The following is an 18,740-nucleotide window of genomic DNA, read 5'->3' as shown; positions in this document are numbered from 1 at the left end:
ATGTTGTTGATTGGATCTGCTAGCGGTTCTCCTTCTGTAGTAGCCAACTGATATGCCCCAGACCCAAATATAGTAGGGACAACATATGGACCCAGCCAATTTGATTCAAACTTTCCTTGATGTTCGCGGTTTGGTTGGTTGTGAGGATTCTCTCAAAGAACAAGATCACCTACCTCAAATGTATGAGGTCTAATGCAGTGATTGTAGCTTCTGCTCATGCTTTGCTGATAGGCCTTGAGGTGATTGTATGCAGCTTGTCATTTCTCATCAAGTAGCTCTAAGTCTTGGAGAAGGGATACTCTGTATGCTTCATCATCAATGAGATTGTGCAAGGAAACCCGTAGAGATGGTATCTCAACTTCAATAGGTAAGATAGCTTTTGCGCCATAGACTAGTGAGTAGGGAGTTGCTCCTGTAGGGGTTCGAATGCTAGTTCGATATGCCCATAGTGTTGGATTCAATTGGACGTGCCAGTCACGACCGACATCATTGACTGTCTTCTTGAGGATTCTTAATATGTTTTTATTTGATGCTTCGGCCTGACCATTGCCTTGTGGGTAATAGGACATGGAAAAGCGGTGTTGGATGTGAAACTTCTCACAGAGGTCACAGACATCCTGATTTTTGAATGGAAGACCATTATCTATGATGATAGACATGGGTACACCGTACCGGTAGATGATTTAATTAAGGATGAATGAGGCGATTTGCTTGCTGGTGACTTGGGTAAGTGGAACAGCTTCGATCCACTTTGTGAAGTATTCGGTGGCAGTGATAATGAATTTGTGGTCGTTGGATGAAGATGGATGAATTTTACCCACAAGGTCAAGACCCCATTGACAAAAAGGCCATGGTGTTGTGATTGGTTACAATTCCTGTGCCAATGCATGTATCAGGTCTCCATGAACTTGATATTTCTTACACTTTCTGACAAAGTAGTAGGAATCTTTTTCCATAGATGGCCAATAATATCCAGTGCGCAGGAGTTTCTTGGCTAGTGATGGACTGCTTGCATGAGTTCCACAAATTCCTTCATGTACCTCTTCCAAGGCCTTTGTTATCTCATCCTACTCCAGACATCAAAGGAGAGTACCATCAAGACTGCATCGATATAGGGTTTCAACAATAATGGTATACCGAGCGGTTTGGCGAATGAAGGTTTTACGTTGGTTATTCGATTGGTTAGGAGGAAGTGTATGATCACGGATATAGGTATAGAACTCACCGTACCATGGGGATTTGGAACCGACAAGGTGACATATCCTCTCGGATTCGGGAATATCATAAGCGAGGATCCAAAGCTGTTCTACCAAGAACTCGTAGCGTGTTGAATTCTGTGGAAGATCTAAGAGAGATGCAATGGTAGCCATAGCGTCAACAACGCGATTCTGATCTCTTGGTATCTGCTCGAAGGTGATAGTAGTAAATGATGCCTTTAGACTATCCACCATTTGTTTGTATGGCATAAGTTTGTCATCTTTAGTCTGATATTCATCAGTTGCTTATCGAATGACCAGTTGGGAGTCGCCATATACTTGTAGTTCTTGTAACTTCCATTGTATGGCTAGCCTGAGTCCTGTGATCAAGGCCTCATACTCTGCTATATTGTTGGTGCATGGAAATGTGAGTCTATAATATTTCGGGATGTTGTCACCTTGAGGTGTGATAAACAAAATGCCTGCCCCCAAGCCATGCCTAGTGTATGAACCATCAAAGTATAGTTTCCATGGTTGTGTTGTTGTGATTAGGAATATCTCTTCATCTGGAAAATTGGAAATGAGGGGATGATCGCCTATGAGTGGTGCATCGGCCAACTGATCTGCAATAACTTGTCCTTTGATAGCTTTACGATCTACATACTCGATGTCAAATTCACTTAGAATCATCACCCATTTGGTCAAGCGGCCAGTCAATGCCGCTTTGCTGAGTAAGTACTTTAGTGGATCGATCTTTGCAATGAGTTTTACCTTGTGTGTTAACAGATAGTGCCTCAATTTAGTGGCTGCCAAGATTACTACTAGGCAAGCTCGCTCAATAGGTGTGTAATTAAGGTCACAACCAACCAATGTGCGAGAGATGTAGTAAACAACACACTCTTTCCCTTCTGCATTGTGTTGTGCCAATAGTACACCCAATGCTATACTTGTTGTTGATATATAGAGTAATAAAGATCTGCTTGGATCGGGTGGAATCAACAATGGTGTATTCATGAGATAGTCCTTAAGCATTTGGAATGCTTGTTGGCATCTGGTATCCCATTAAAAGCGGATGTTCTTGTGTAACAGGTGTGTAAAGGGGTGACACTTATCTCCTAGTTGTGCAATGAATCTTCGTATAGATTGAAGCCGCCCTTGTAGTGTCCTTAGTTGGTTGATGTTCTTTGGAGGTGGCATGTCCATGATTGCTTTGACCTTTGCTGGATCAACTTCAATGCCTTTGCTTGAGACAATGTATCCTAGAAGCTTCCCTGAGGTTACTCCAAAGACACATTTCTTTGGGTTGAGTTGAACATGATATTGTTCCAATCTATCAAAGATTTTCTCCAATATGTCTAGATGACCTTCTCTTGTGAGTGATTTTGCTAGTAAGTCATCGAACTAATCTTTCATTATGGTATGCATCATGTCATGGAAGATGGTGGTCATTGCTCGTTGATAGGTCGCTCCTGCATTCTTGAGACCAAAAGGCATTACATTCCAGCAGTATGTGCCCCATGGACATGTGAAGGCTATCTTATGTTGATCCTCTGGTGTGATCTTTATATGATTGTATCCTGAAAAGCCATCCGTGAGAGAAAGCATTGCATGTCTTGCTGTTAGGTCTACTATTATGTCGATGTTCGATAGGGGGAAGTCATCCTTAGGACATGCCTTATTTAGATCTCTGAAGTCAGTAAAAATACGGATGCCCCCATTTGGTTTGCCGTCAGGCACAATATTGGATATCCAATTTGCATAATCAATTGGTCTAATAAAACCAACATCTAGGAGTTTCTTGAGTTCTGCTTTGACTAGTACTGCAATCTGAGGATGCATCTTGTGAATCTTCTGCTTGACAGGTTTGGCTCCTTCTGCTATGGTGAGGTGATGCATGATTAAATCAGGATCAAGCTCAAGCATGTCTGCATATGACCATGCGAAGTTGATCTGACGCTTCTGGAAGAACTCTACAAACTTAGTTTGTTCCTTTGGATTTAAAAAAGATGCCAGACGTATGTGGTGAGGTGTTTCAGGAGTCCCCACATTGTATTCTTTTGTCTCTTCAATGAGAATTGTCGACCATTCCTACTGTGTACTAGCAGGGAGAATGTCAAACCTTTCATCCTCCGGTGCCTCAGAGAGGTTTTCACCATTAGATACGCTCTTTCTTTTTACTTTTTTTGGATCAAATAGTGCCACAGTGTGGTTTTCACTGGAAGATCCATGTTTTATTGTTATATTTTTGCAGCTTAAAGGTTTGGCATCCGCCCCAAAGTATGCTGCGCTATTAAGTTCAATGGCGAATCCAGCTTTGTGATCCCCGCTTAGTATGTTATCCCATAGTTCCAAAAATTCAATGATTGCCTCATCATTTTGGAAAAGGTCAAGACATGGGGGATTAGGTTGGTTCCATTCGATGAGTTCCGAATGGATAATGGGCATTACCTCATTGATTAGGTTAAGTTTGTTAGATGTGTCAGTGAGGGTTAAGATGTTGTGGTGAAGGTCATTGATGGTACTCTCCCTGTTAGAATCAGGCGTAGGATGTGACATAGGGTCTATGGAAGAAGTTTCAGCTCAGGAACCCAAGAGGTCTTTATCTATGCTTCTCCATAAACAGGGATGTCTTTGTGGGGTGGAGGTAGTGATGCGTCTTCTTCATCTGAAGTATTGAGCTGGATGGAATCAAATTCCCATTCATGTGAGTCGGTCTCTGAGTCACTTTCCAGTATCCGATTACTATACCATACTGGGATGTCCTTTGAGTTAAACACTGTAGGTGTGATCGATTGATGTACCTATGTAGATGAAATAATTGATGCTGTAGGAAGGATTATGGGGATCAATGAATCCAATGTGAGGAGTATCAATAGTGTTGAATCTACTGCTTCTACTGGAACTGTTGGTGTCGTAGATACTATCGTGGGTTATGATAAAGTTGTTGTTGTTAATGGTGCTATTGATGTTATGGCTACTACTGATGGGGTTACTGGTTTGTTTGGTGGGATGATGGGTATTGTAGATGGTTGTGTTGGGATTTTTAGCCTTGATGGGGTAGTTGCCATGGTGTTTGATGTTGCTTTTATAATCAAAGGTGACCTCTTTGTAATAGGCTGATATAGTGGTTGGCTAGATTTTCCTTTGAATCTGAGCTTAGGAAGGATCTCCTTTTGAAAGCCTAGTCCTGTATTATCCTTGGGCTTTAATTCTGGTTGCAGCGGTTCATGTCTTCCTTGTTTGCAAGGTCCCAAAGCACTCTGACCATCATAACCCATTCTTTGCATAATGAGAAGGCCTTTGCCATATTGATCTGTGGGAAGCTTAGCCTGCAGAGTATTGGTGGTGATGGGATCTTTATAGATCCATTCTGCTAAGTCTTCATCTCTTGTTTCTTCTTCTTGACTCTTTCCCAGGATGAAAGGCGTCAAAGTACATGCTGGCTTGATTAGTGGTTGTTGAAGTAATTGTTGAGGTTTACCATGTGTCCTAGGAGAAGTGGGCATTTGTCCAACACAAAAGAGTTGGCTTAAATTGTATTCCCCAGGACCTTCCTCTGCTATTTTCATCTTAAGCTTTTATTGCTCGGGTATAGTGGTGTTTGAACTAGAAAGAGAGGCTGGCCTTACGTATGATATAGAGGAGATGGCTTCTCTATTGTTATGAATGGTAATCTCTGGTTGATGACTTATATTATGACAATATGCAAAGGGGTTTGCATCGCCTAGGATTGTGATCTCTACACCATTATGCGGGAACTTGATACACTGATGGTAGGTGGATGGAACGACTTGCATGGCGTGTATCCAAGTTCTTCCTAACAATAGATTTTATGGCAGAGGAAGGTCGAGAACTTGACAGATAATGTGTTTCACCATAGGGCCCACTTGGATTGGTAGTACCACAGCTCCTTTAGATGAACGTTCAACATCATCATAGGCTTTGATTGTGATCTTCTTGCGGGGATCCACTGATTCTATTACATATCCCAAAGCTGTGACTAATTGTAGAGTACAAATATTCAGGCATGCTCCATTGTCGATCAAGACTCGCTTGATCCTATGCTGGTTGATAAACCCTTCAATATGGAGTGAGGCGTTATGAGGTTGCTGGAAGGAGGAGTTGTCACTTTCCGAGAAAGTGAGACAAGGTGATGATCTTAGATTTCCGACCATGGCTTGGAATTGATCTGTATTTAGGATTGTAGGGACTGACGCATCTTGGAGAGCTTGATCCAAGATTGTTTAATGGAATGGAGATAGGCGCAATAGCTCTAAAATAGATATCAGTGCGAGCGTTTTGTCTAACTGTTCCACAAGGTTATACTACTTTGGGATAGATGGGGTGCCTTATGGAGCCGCTTTGATGGTAATCTTGCTTTGACGTGTAACAACATTGCAAGTGGAGCTGGGATTTTTTATGGTTATAGTTGCAATCTGTTCACTGGCATCGTATAGGTGATTCACAGTATAATTATATGCGGCTTGCGTATAATTGGTGGTATTTGTGTTTCTCCCTGAAGTGGATGGACCCCTTTGATCTTGTGATGGAAGTGGATTTTTAAACATAAGATGATCATTGTTTGTTGTCTTAGTGTCATGTCCTTCGATTTCAATTTCACCTTGGTCAATAAGATCCTGAATAAGATCTTTCAATCTATGACAATTGCTTGTATTATGTCCTTTCCCTTGATGGAAATCACAATGCTCAGTATCCCTCCACCAGGGAAGGTTTGACTTGAGGTTCATAATTTTATGTTTTGGGTAAGGTTACTAGATTTTGAGAAACCAATTGGCGTAGTACTGTTTCGATGGGTTCCCTTAAGGGAGTGTATGTTCGCTTTGGTTTTTGTTGACGCGGTCTGGGTTCATCTTGAGATGTGATGCGACCTTGATTTGGAGGAGCAACTGTGTTAGTCTGAAGTGAGGGATTCTGTTCTGCAAATTGAACTACAGGTTGTGCACTTTTGATAGTTCTTGCATCCACAACCCCGTCGTTGACGATATTTTTGTTTTTGTTCCAGAAGCTTGGTTTGTCACTATTGAAGCGTGGGCGAGGGTCGTCTTTTGGCTCATTATAGATTTTGATAAGTCATTTCTTGATGAGAGCCTGCTCACATTTTAAGCCTTTAGTGATCATGTCATTGAAAGAGTATGTGTCTTTGACATCGAGGTGAAATTCCATTTCGTCATTTAAGTTCGAAATAAATATTTCCACTAGTTCTTGTTCAGGTAACTGAAGAGAACGTCTGCTAGACATTTGACGCCATCTTTGCAGAAAGACTAAAAATAGCTCACCCGGTTTTTGTTTAGTGTTACATAGATCAGCCATGGTGATATCACGTTCAATTTTGTGTGAGTAATGTGCCAAGAATTTCTGGACTAACTCTTCAAATGTCCTAATGCCACCTGGTAATCGGGAAAACCATAATGTGGTTGTTCCTCCTAAGCTTTGGGGAAAAAGTCACATTAGGTATGTGTAGTCACATAAATCTGTCCATTCTAATTAAATGAATATTTGCTATTTATTTAATTAAAAATCCACTAGCCATCAGTTAATTAAATTAATATTTAACTAACTCATCTCCAAACATTCTTCTATTAATTAAATAAATTATTCAATTTATTTTAATTAATTCATTTAACCAAATTCAAATCAATTAAATGAATAAATCATATTTATTTCATTTAATCCCCTATTCCTCTTTTAAATAAATTAAATCAAATATTTATTTAAATCATTTATCCCCCCACTTGCATTTTCCTACAAATGCAACTTGCACACATTTATTGAAATAAATTAATTTATTTTAATTAAAAATCCAATTTTCCTTCACCCACCAAATCCACTTGCATTCCTAAATCCCCTTCTAGATTCTTCTAACCCCTTCCTAATTAACCTAATCCATCCCCTAATTATTGTCACATTCCTAAGCAACATGGAGTCACTTCTCAAAGACTTCAAAGTCTTTGAAAAGCATTTAATGCTTTGTGTGTTTAACAATTTAACCTCCAAAGTCTTCCAAAACCACTAATGGCTCTTACATGACCATTAATGGCTCTTACATAACCATTTATGGTTATTTCAACTTGCACTCATGTGTCTCCTCAAGCATTTATTGCTTTGACCATGTTTATTCCTTTTGCCTTTGCACGAGAGTTTATCCATTGGATAAAAGCTTTATTCTTTGAATAAAGAATTTATCCATTCAACTAACCTTGACCTTAACTCCCAAGGTCATGTCAAGCATTTAATGCTTATTCCCTCTCCTCTCAACCTATCTCACATTGACACTTGTCATCTTGGGATTGGGTTGAAAGCCCTCACATGGATCTCAAATCATTCAATCTTGACCCTTGTTGAGATTACTCAATCTCAACCATCCATTGCTCCATTTTTTCTATAAATAGAGCCCATTTCTTCATAATCTAGATCCTGAAAACTTGTATGCATTTAATCTATAGTGAATTTTAGAGAGCATTCAGCATAAATCACTAACATATTGTTATCTTGGACTAAAATAAATCTTAGTTCTTTTTCATAATATGTTTAATTAGTTTGTTTTACACTTGCATAGCATAAGCTTGAGATCATTTACAATCTTGAATCCCCATAAGCATCCATAGTGCAAAAAGCTGCTCAGAGCTACACTATTTTGGAACTTGGAGAGGAGAGGAACAAAGGAGGAGCTAAAAACATGTTAAGAGGCATTTGGAGATGCCTTCTTATATTTGTGTCATTTGTTAAATATGTTAGCATGATCTTAGTATCTCTTTTGATATACCTGCTTAGATTAGTTCTTGGTTGAATAACACTAACGATTTCTTGTGTTTTTTTGTGTGTTATACTAACACAAGTTTTAATCTAACACTTGCCAAGCATCATTTGGTGAACCCGACGTGAATCCAAACACCTAAAAAAATAATTCTTTTTTTACAACTAACATGTTTGAATGTTGAACTTGACACACAGGTTGCGCTTTAGCGCTTTTGATCACGTTGTAGCGCTATTGCAACTTGTTATTCTAGCGCTATTGTTCTTACAATAGCGCTATCGTACCAAGTTTGGCGCTATTGACCTTGTTTTAGCACTTTTGAACTCGTTTTGGCATTTTTGAGCATGTTTTAGCTCTATCACTTTTGCTGTCAAAATTTTACTTTTAGTGTTGTTGTGTCTTTATTAGCGCGTTTGTGTTAAATAGCACTTCTGTTTAAACACAGAGTAGCGCTATTATAACTGAACATTGTAAACAAGACCCTGTAACCGAAAAAGTAAAAATTCTTAGGCTTGTAGAAGCCCACCATAGGTTCAGTTTTTACTAATTGTTCATTTCTTGTGCAGGTCTAAAGCCAACTTCCTTGAAAATTAAAAAAAAACAAAAAAAAATACTTATTTTTGGTGTTTTAAAATTGAACAAAACAAAATTTGCTTTCTTGCAAGCTAGGATCAAATTTTGTATTTGGTGCTCTAAAATTGAACAAAACAACTTTGTTTATTGCAAGTTTCGGCTTAATTTTTCATTTGGTGCTTAAAATCAACAAGACAAAATTATTTTCTAGCATCAAACTTAAGCAAAAATTTACAATCCACACTTCAATTTTGGTGCAAATAAAATTCACAATTAACTTGTCTCAATTTTTGCAAAGCAATTTTCCTTCATGCATACATGCTTCAAATTAAGTTGACCGGGATTTTCAAAGTTCTAGTTTACTCAAAAACTTTGAATTTGAAGTTAAAAAGAACACCATGATTGTTGGAGCAACATCTCCAAATAGTTAAAACACATTGCGATGGCAAGTTAAAAGGAACAAGTGCATTTTGTGTTTGGCACACTTGTTCAAAAAGAGTTGGTCGAGTGGTCCTACTTCTAACACACACTATCCTCTCCCTTGGCTTTCGTGGTCCTAGGTGCAAGAGAAAAGTGTTAGTAACACTCAAAGTTTATATTTTTAAGAGAGGCCTGCCAAGAGACACATCACTCTTGGGAAGGACCTCGCATGGTAAATCCTTCGAGCCGCTATAGAAATCAGGTGAGAGCGAAAGCTGTAGCCTTGGGTATAGTTGTTCCTACAGTGTAACTTGCCGAAAGGACAAATGGGCCTCACCACAAGTTACAAGGCTCTTAAGTGAGTCACTGCAGAATGAACTTATGTCCAAAAACATCTAACATTACTAAACACCTTTAAGTAGTAGCCCACCCGTTCTATTGATTAAGAATATTTGAGATACAATTCAGTGCAAGAGTATAGATGGTTTTGCTCCCAAGATACTCACCATACATATTTCTTTGAGTAGAAACATAGCTTTTTAAAAAGTCACTTGTGGCTTGATAAAAGTGGTGACTCCCCCATCATAGGGATCATCTATTTGTTATGCTCGTGCAAGACTTAGTATATCACATTCTTACCTGCTACAATGGGATTCATTAGGTATGTAGTACCAAAGTCAAAGAAATATCAAGATGTGGGTTGAATTTATCACAACTGGCCATTTGACCTTAGGGATACAAAGTGTTTGAAGTGTTTTCATTTTGAGTCAAAGACCAAGTACAAATTGAGCCGACTTCAGGCTTTGGAAAGAAAAGCACCTAAAAAACACTTAAAGGAAAGGGTCATAAAAAGTCCAAGGATTGGGTTGATCTAGACCCATACTCATTTGTGCCTTTAAGGCAAACATTCTTGTGTTTTTTGTGCTTGCTTTGTTTTCTTGTCAAAGAAACATCATAAAATCCAAAAATCAAAACAAGTATTCATCCAACCAAACATCTTTCAAAAAACAACCAAAAGATCAAAAACAAAGAGAAAAGTATCAAACTTTATGACCATTCTTCACATCTTGAGAAAGAAGAATCTTCATCAAAACGTCACCTTGAAAAGAAGACCATTGAGTTCAAAGGCTTTGATCAAAAGGAGGAAATTCTTCTATCTAAATAGACAAATCTTTGTCTCTCATAGAGTTTTTCTATGTCACATGCGTCTCTACCTTTAAGGCAAAACAAACAAATTTGATTCAGAATCATTAAACCGCAAAGCTTTTATGCAATATAGAGCTTTGAGTTATCACAAAAACCAAGGAGGCAAGATTAATCCCAACTTCTTCCCAAACATTTGTATCACATACAACATAGCTCGAGAAATGCCACCAACGCCTGAAAGGGAAGAGGTAAAATTTGTTCCATTTGTGACACAAAGCTTTTATTGAAGTTAAAACATTTCATCCATTATCTCATTCATACATCATCACTTCATCATCAATCCGTTCCAACTCTCAAAACATTAAGAGGTTCTTGTCCTAAGTTCTCTTTTGGATATTGCTTGAATCAAACACATCCCATCACTTTTTAGATTGTTTCTACAGCTAGGATAAGCTCATCCTAAGAGACATATCTACACAGGTTAAAACTAGTTCATGAGTGAATCCTCTCATTACTAGGTAGTTAAGTCTGTAACACATCTCAGATTTCTCTAAACCTTATCACAACAAACCTTATCAAAAACAAACAAGCAATTCAAAGAAAGAATTTCGGTCACATCTACCTTTAAGTGCTAGAGATCCACATGCAACACAATTCATCAACTATCAATCTTTCATTTCATCAATAACTCATCATCATTTTCACCCAACTTCAACAAAGACTCATAAACAAAATGGCTCAAACCCGATTACGGTCAAGGCAACGAGAAATGGAAATTGAAGAAGAAGAGGAAAATATCGATGAATTTCAAGAAGCACTTGGAGGAAATGCGAATGACGAAAACCCAAGTAATCCTACTCTTGTAGCAATAGAAAGGGCCCAGCATAACCCTCTCTTTAACAAACTTTTTGATGAAATACTCAGGAGCAATGCATATGCTCACTTTTTAAGGCTCGCTCAAGAAGGAGCCAAGCTCCCCTCTGACTTTGATCTTTCCCAATTAAGACAAACATCAGAATGACAAAGTCACCATGAAGAAGAAAGAGGTAGAGATCCCATCAGATATAACATTCCTTGAGGTAACCCACCACCTCCTTCTTTAAATGAAATAGAGATGTTGCGGCAACAAGTTGAAAATCTCGCCCAACAACTTCATAGTGGTGTGAAGACTAATTAATTTTCACTCAATGACATTTGTCCCTATCCCTTTGATAGGAATCTTTATATGCCACCTTTTCCACGAGGATTCGAAACACCCAAATTCGAAAAATATAGAGGAAAGGGAGATCCTCGCGATCATGTCAGAGAATTTCATTCAGCTTGCCTCGAAGTGGCATATGAGGACACATACCTAATGCGACTTTTTCCCCAAAGCTTGGGAGGAACAACCACATCATGGTTTTCTTGACTACCAGGTGGCATTAGGACCTTTGAAGAGCTAGTTCAGAAGTTCTTGGCACATTACTCTCATAACATTGAACGTGATATCACCATGGCTGATCTGTGTAACACTAAACAAAAACCAGGTGAACTATTCTCAGTATTCCTGCAACGATGGCGTCAAATGTCTAGCAGACGTTCTCTTCAGTTACCTGCACAAGAACTAGTGGAAATATTTATTTCCAACTTAAACGAAGAAATGGAGTTTCACCTGGATTTCAAAGACATAGACTCTTTTAATGATATGATCACCAAGGGCTTAAAATGTGAGCGAGCTCTCATCAAGAAAGGACTTATCAAAATCTATAATGAACCAAAGGATGGTCCTCGCCCATGCTTCAATAGTGACAAACCAAACTTCTGGAACAAAAACAAAAATATCATCAACGGCGGGGTTGTGGACGCCAGAACTATCAAAAGTGCACAACCTGTAGTTCGATTTGCAGGACAGAATTCCCCACCTCAAACTAACACAGTTGTTCCTTCAAATCAAGGTCACATCACATCTCATGATGAACCTAGACTGCGTCAACAAAAACAAAAGCGAACCTACACTCCCTTAGGGGAACCCATCAAAACAGTGTTGCGACAACTGGTTTCTCAAAATTTGGTAACTCTACCTAAAACATCAAACTATGAACCTCAAGTCAAACCTGCATGGTGGAGGGATACTGAACATTTTGATTTCCGTCAAGGGAGAGGACACAAGACAAGTAATTGTCACAGATTGAAAGATCTTATTCAGGATCTTATTGACCAAGGTGAAATTGAAATCGAAGGGCATGACCCAAAGATGACAAACAATGATCATCTGATGTTCAAAAATCCACTTCCATCACAAGATCAAAGGGGTCCTTCTACTTCCAGGAGAGGCACTGATACCACTGATTATACGCAGGCCGCGTATAATTACATTGTAAATCACCTGTACGATGCTAGTGAACAAATTGCAACTATAACCATAAAAAATCCCAGCTCCAATTGCAATGTTGTTACATGTCGCGACAAGGTTACCATAAAGGCAGCTCCATAAGGCACCACCTCCATACCAAAGCAGTACAATCTTGTGGAACAATTAGACAAAACGCCTGCGCTTATATCCGTTTTAGAGCTATTGCGCCTATCTCCATCTCATAAAACAATCTTGGATCAAGCTCTCCAAGAGGCGTCAGTCCCTGCAAACCTAAATACAGATCAACTCCAAGCCATGGTTGGAAGTCTAAAGTCATCACCCTGTCTCACTTTTTCCAAAAGTGACAACTCTTCCTTCTAGCAACCTCATAACACTTCACTACACATTGAAGGCTTTATCAACCAACATAGGATCAAGCGAGTCTTGATCGACAATGGAGCAAGCTTAAATATTTGTACACTGCAGTTGGTCACCGCTTTGGGATATGCAATAGAATTAGTGGATCCCTGTAAGAAGATCACAATCAAAGCCTATGACGATGCAGAGCGTTCATCCAAAGGAGCTGTGGTACTACCAATCCGAGTAGGCCCTATGGTGAAACACATCATCTGTCAGGTTCTAGACCTTCCTCTGTCATACAATCTATTCTTAGGAAGACCTTGGATACATGCCATGCAAGCCGTTCCATCTACCTACCATCAATGTATCAAGTTCCCACATAACGGTGTAGAGATCACAATCCTGGGTGATGCAAATCCCTTTGCATATTGTCATAATATCAGTCATCAACCAGAGGTTACCGTTCCTAACAATAGAGAAGCCATTTCCTTCACATCATATATAAGTCCAGCCTCTCTTGCCAATTAAAACACCACTATACCCAAGCAAGAAAAACTTAAGATAAAAATAACAGAGGAAGATCCTGGGGAATACAACTTAAGTCAACTCTTTTGTGTGGGACAAATGCTCATTTCTCCTAGAACACATGGCAAACCACAACACTTACTTCAGCAACCACTGATCATGCCAGCATGTGCCTTGACGACTTTCATCCTTGGGAAGAGTCAAGAAGAAGACACCAAAGATGAGGACTTAGCGGAATGGATCTATAAAGATCCCATCACCACTGATATACCGCAAGCTACACTTCCCATAGATTAGTATGGCAAAGGCCTCCTCATTATGCAAAGAATGGGTTATGATGGTCAAAGTGCTTTGGGACCTTGCAAACAAGGAAGACATTAATCACTGCTATCGGAATTAAAGCCCAAGGATAATGCAGGCCTAGGCTTTCGAAAGGAGATCTTTCCTAAACTCAGATTCAAAGGAAAACCCAGCAAACCACGATATCAGCCTATTGCAAAGAGGATACCTTTCATTATCAAAGCAACATCAAACACCATCGCAATTGCCCCACCGAGGCTCAAAATCCCAACACAACCATCTACAATGCCAATCATCTCACTAATCAAACCAGTAATCCCATCAGTAGCAGCAATAACATCAATAGCACCATTAGCAACAACAACTATATCAGAACCCATAGCAGTATCTATAACACCAGCAGTTCCAGCAGAAGCAGCTGAGTCAACATTACTGATACTCCCCGTATTGGATTCATTGATCCCGATCATCCTTCTTGTAGCACCGATCATTTCATCTACAAAGGTACATCAACCGATCACACCTGCAGTATTTAACACAAAGGACATCCCAGTATGGTATAGTAATCAGATGCTGGAAAGTTATTCAGAGACTGACTCACATGAATGGGAATTTGATTCCATTCAGCTTAATACTTCAGATGAGGAAGACACATCAATACCTCCACCTTGCAAAGACATCCCTATTTACGGAGAAGCATAGATAATGACCTCTTGGGTTCCTAAGCTGGAAACATCTTCCACGGACCCTATGTCACATCCTACGCCTGATTCTAATAGGGAGAGTACCATCAATGACCTTCACCATAATGTCTTAACCCTCACTGACACATCTAACGAACTTAACCTAATCGATGAAGTAATGCCCATTATTCATCTTGTACTCATCAAATGGAACCAACCTAATCCCCCATGTCTTGACCACTTCTAAAATGATGAGGCCATCATTGAATTTTTGGAATTAAGGGATAACATACCAAGTGGGGATCACAAAGCTGGATTCGCCATTGAACTTAATAGCGCAACATATTTTGGGGTGGATGCCAAACCTTTCAGCTGCAAAAATATAACAATAAAACATGGATCTTCCAGTGAAAACCACACCGTGACATTGTTTGATTCAACAAAAGTAAAAATAAAGAGCGTATCCAATGGTGAAAACCTCTCTAAGGTGCCCGAGGATGAAAGGTTTGACATCCTTCCCTATAGCACACAATGGGAATGATCAACGATTCTCATCGAGGAAACCAAAGAATACAATGTGGGGACTCCTAAAAATCCTCACCTCATACATCTGGCATCTCTTTTAACTCTAGAGGAACAACCTAAATTCATAGAGTTCTTTTAGAAGTGCCAGATTAACTTCGCATGGTCATATGCAGACATGCCTGGACTTGATCCTGATTTAGTCATGCATCACCTCATCGTAGCGGAAGGAGCCAAACCTATCAAGCATAAGCTTCATAAGATGCATCCTCGGATTGCAATACTAGTCAAAGAAGAACTCAAGAAACTTCTGGATGTTGGTTTTATTAGACTAATTGATTATGCAGATTGGATATCCAATATTTTGTCGGTCGGCAAACCAAATGGGGGCATCCGTATTTGTACTGACTTCAGAGATCTGAATAAGGCATGTCCTAAGGATGACTTCCCCCTATCAAACATCGACATCATAGTGGACCTAACAGTAGGACATGCCATGCTTTCACTCATGGATGGCTTTTCAACATACAATCAGATAAAGATCGCACCAGAGGATCAACATAAGACAACCTTCACATGTCCATGGGGCACATACTGTTGGAATGTAATACCTTTCGGTCTAAAGAATGCAAGAGCAACCCATCAACAAGCAATGACCACCATCTTCCATGACATGATGCATACTATGATGGAAGATTATGTAGATGACTTACTAGCAAAATCACTCACTAGAGAAAGACATCTCAACATATTAGATAAAATCTTTGATAGACTGGAACAATATCATGTTCGACTCAACCCAAAGAAATGTGTCTTTGGAGTAACCTCTAGGAAGCTTCTAGGATACATTGTCTCAAGCAAAGGCATTGAGGTCGACCCAGCAAAGGTAAAAGCAATCATGGACATGCCACCTCCAAAGAACATCAGTCAGCTAAGGACATTACAAGGACGACTATAATCCATCCGTAGATTCATTGCACAACTAGCAGATAAGTGTCACCCCTTTACACATCTGCTACACAAAAACATCTGCTTTCAATGGGATGCAAGATGCCAACAAGAATTCCAAATGCTTAAAGATTATCTCATGAATGCGCCATTGTTGACCCCACCAGATCCAAGTACATCTCTGTTACTCTATATATCAGCAACAAGTACAACATTGGGTGTACTATTGGCACAACATGATGGAGAAGGGAAAGAGTGCGCTGTTTACTACATCTCTCGTACACTGGTGGGCTATGAACTCAATTACACACCTATTGAGCAAGCTTACCTAGCAGTAATCCTGGTAGCAACTAAACTAAGGCACTATCTGTTAACACACAAGGTACAACTCATTGCAAAGATTGATCCACTCAAATACTTACTCAGCAAAGCAACATTGATAGGCCGCTTAGCCAAATGGGTGATGATTCTAAGTGAATTTGACATCGAGTATGTAGACCATAAAGCTATCAAAGGACAAGTCATTGCAGATCAGTTGGTTGATGCACCCCTCATAGGCGATCATCCCCTCATTTCCAATTTTTCAGATGAAGAGATATTCACGATCACAACAGCACAACCATGGAAACTATACTTTGATGGTTTGTACACTAGGCATGGCTCGGGGGCAGGCATTTTGTTTATCACACCTCAAGGTGATAGCATCCCGAAGTCTTACAGGCTCACATTTCCATGCACCAATAACATAGCAGAGTATGAGGCCTTGATCACAAGACTAAGGCTAGCCATATAATGGAAGTTACAAGAATTACAAGTCTATGGTGACTCCCAACTGGTCATTCGACAAGCAACAGATGAATAACAGACCAATGATGATAAACTCATGCCATACAAGCAAATGGTGGACAAATTAAAGGCATCATTTACTACTATCACCTTTGAATAGATACCAAGAGATCAGAATCGAGCTGCTGACGCTATGGCTACCATCGCATCTCTCCTAGATCTTCCGCAAAATTCAACATGCTATGAGTTCTTGGTAGAATAGCTTTGGATCCCTGCTTATGATATCCCCGAATCCAAGATGATATGTCGCCTTGTCGGTTCCGAATCCCCGTGGTACGAAGAGTTCTACACCTATCTCCGCAATCACGCCCTTCCTCGTAACCAATCGAATAACCAACGTAAAACCTTCATTCGCCAAACTGCTTGATATACCATTATTGCCGAAACCCTATACTGACACAGTCTTGATGGTACTCTCCTTTGATGTTTGGAACAAGATGAGATAACAAAGGCCTTGGAAGAGGTACATGAAGGAATTTGTGGAACTCATGCAAGCAGTCCATCACTAGCCAAGAAACTCCTGCGCAATGGATACTATTGGCCATCTATGGAAAAAGACTCCTACTACTTTGTCAGGAAGTGCAAGAAATGCCAAATTCATGGAGACCTAATACATGCACCAGCACAAGAATTGCAACCAATCACAACACCATGGCCTTTTTGTCAATGGGGCCTTGACCTTGTGGGTAAAATCCATCCATCTTCATCCAACGGCCATAAATTCATTATTACCGCCACTGAATATTTCACAAAGTGGATCAAAGCTGTTCCACTTACCCAAGTTACCGACAAGCAGATCGCCTCATTCATCCTTAATTACATAATCTGCCGGTATGGTGTACCCATGTCCATCATCACAGATAAAGGTCTTCCTTTCAAAAATTAGGATATCCGCGAACTCTGTGAGAAATTTCACATCCAACACTGCTTTTCCACTCCCTATTACCCACAAGGAAATGGTCAGGCCAAAGCATCAAATAAAAACATATTGAGGATCCTAAAGAAGACAGTCAATGATGTTGGTCATGATTGGCACATTCAATTGAATCCAACACTATGGGCATATCGAATTAGCATTCGAACCCCTACAGGCGCAACTCCATACTCACTGGTCTATGGTGCAGAAGCTATCTTACCTATTGAGGTTGAGATACCATCACTACGAGTTTCCTTGCATAATCTAATAGATGATGAAGCCTACAGGGTATCACGTCTCCAAGACTTAGAGCTACTTGATGAGAAATGACAAGCTGCATACAATCACCTCAAAGCCTATCAACAGCGCATGAGCAAAAGCTATAATCATCGAGTTAGACCTCGTACATTCGAGGTAAATGATCTTGTTCTTCGAGAAAATCCTCGTAACCAGCCCAACCGAGAACATCAAGGAAAGTTTGAATCAAATTGGTTGGGTCCATATGTTGTCACTGTTGTATTTGGGTCTAAGGCATATTAGTTGGCTATGTCAAAAGGAGAACTGCTAGCAGATCCGATCAACATCATGCACCTCAAATGGTTTTATACCTAAAAGCTGTACAGAGTATCAGGCTCTCATATATATTGGCAAAAATACCAAAAACATCCAGATAAAATGTCCTGAAGAAAATACAAAAACACCAAAAAGAGTAAAGAAAAATCATGCATCCAAACGATGAACAACTACTCTGGTGGCACCTTGGGTAAGTGCGATGGTGAAAACGTGGCAAACAGGCGCCACTCGTAAAGGCTATAGCTCCATTGTCTTTCAAACTTGTTGTGATCACATTCACTGCATCCATATCCATTCATCCAAACCATGGCTTGTTATTAATTTGCAATCGAGATAGTGCTCCATGCGTCTTGCATCTCGCTTTTGCATAATCATGTCTAAACTGGGGGCAATGCCCTTAACTTATTGATAGAAGTGGATTCTACATTGTTTTGTGATTCCTTAAGTTCTTCATTCAAAACTATCTCGCAAAATCCAAAAACATTGTAAAACTATCTCACAAAATCCAAAAACATTCAAAACAATCATCAAAATCCAAAAACATTCAAAACAATCACAAAATACCAAAAACATTCACAACAATCACAAAATCCAAAAACATCAGAAAACATCAAAAATCACAAAA

Source organism: Cryptomeria japonica, chromosome 10, assembly GCF_030272615.1.
Source record: "Cryptomeria japonica chromosome 10, Sugi_1.0, whole genome shotgun sequence".
Classification (NCBI taxonomy): Eukaryota; Viridiplantae; Streptophyta; class Pinopsida; order Cupressales; family Cupressaceae; genus Cryptomeria; species Cryptomeria japonica.
The sequence above is the reverse complement of the archived record's forward strand: the minus strand, read 5'-3'. Positions refer to the sequence as shown.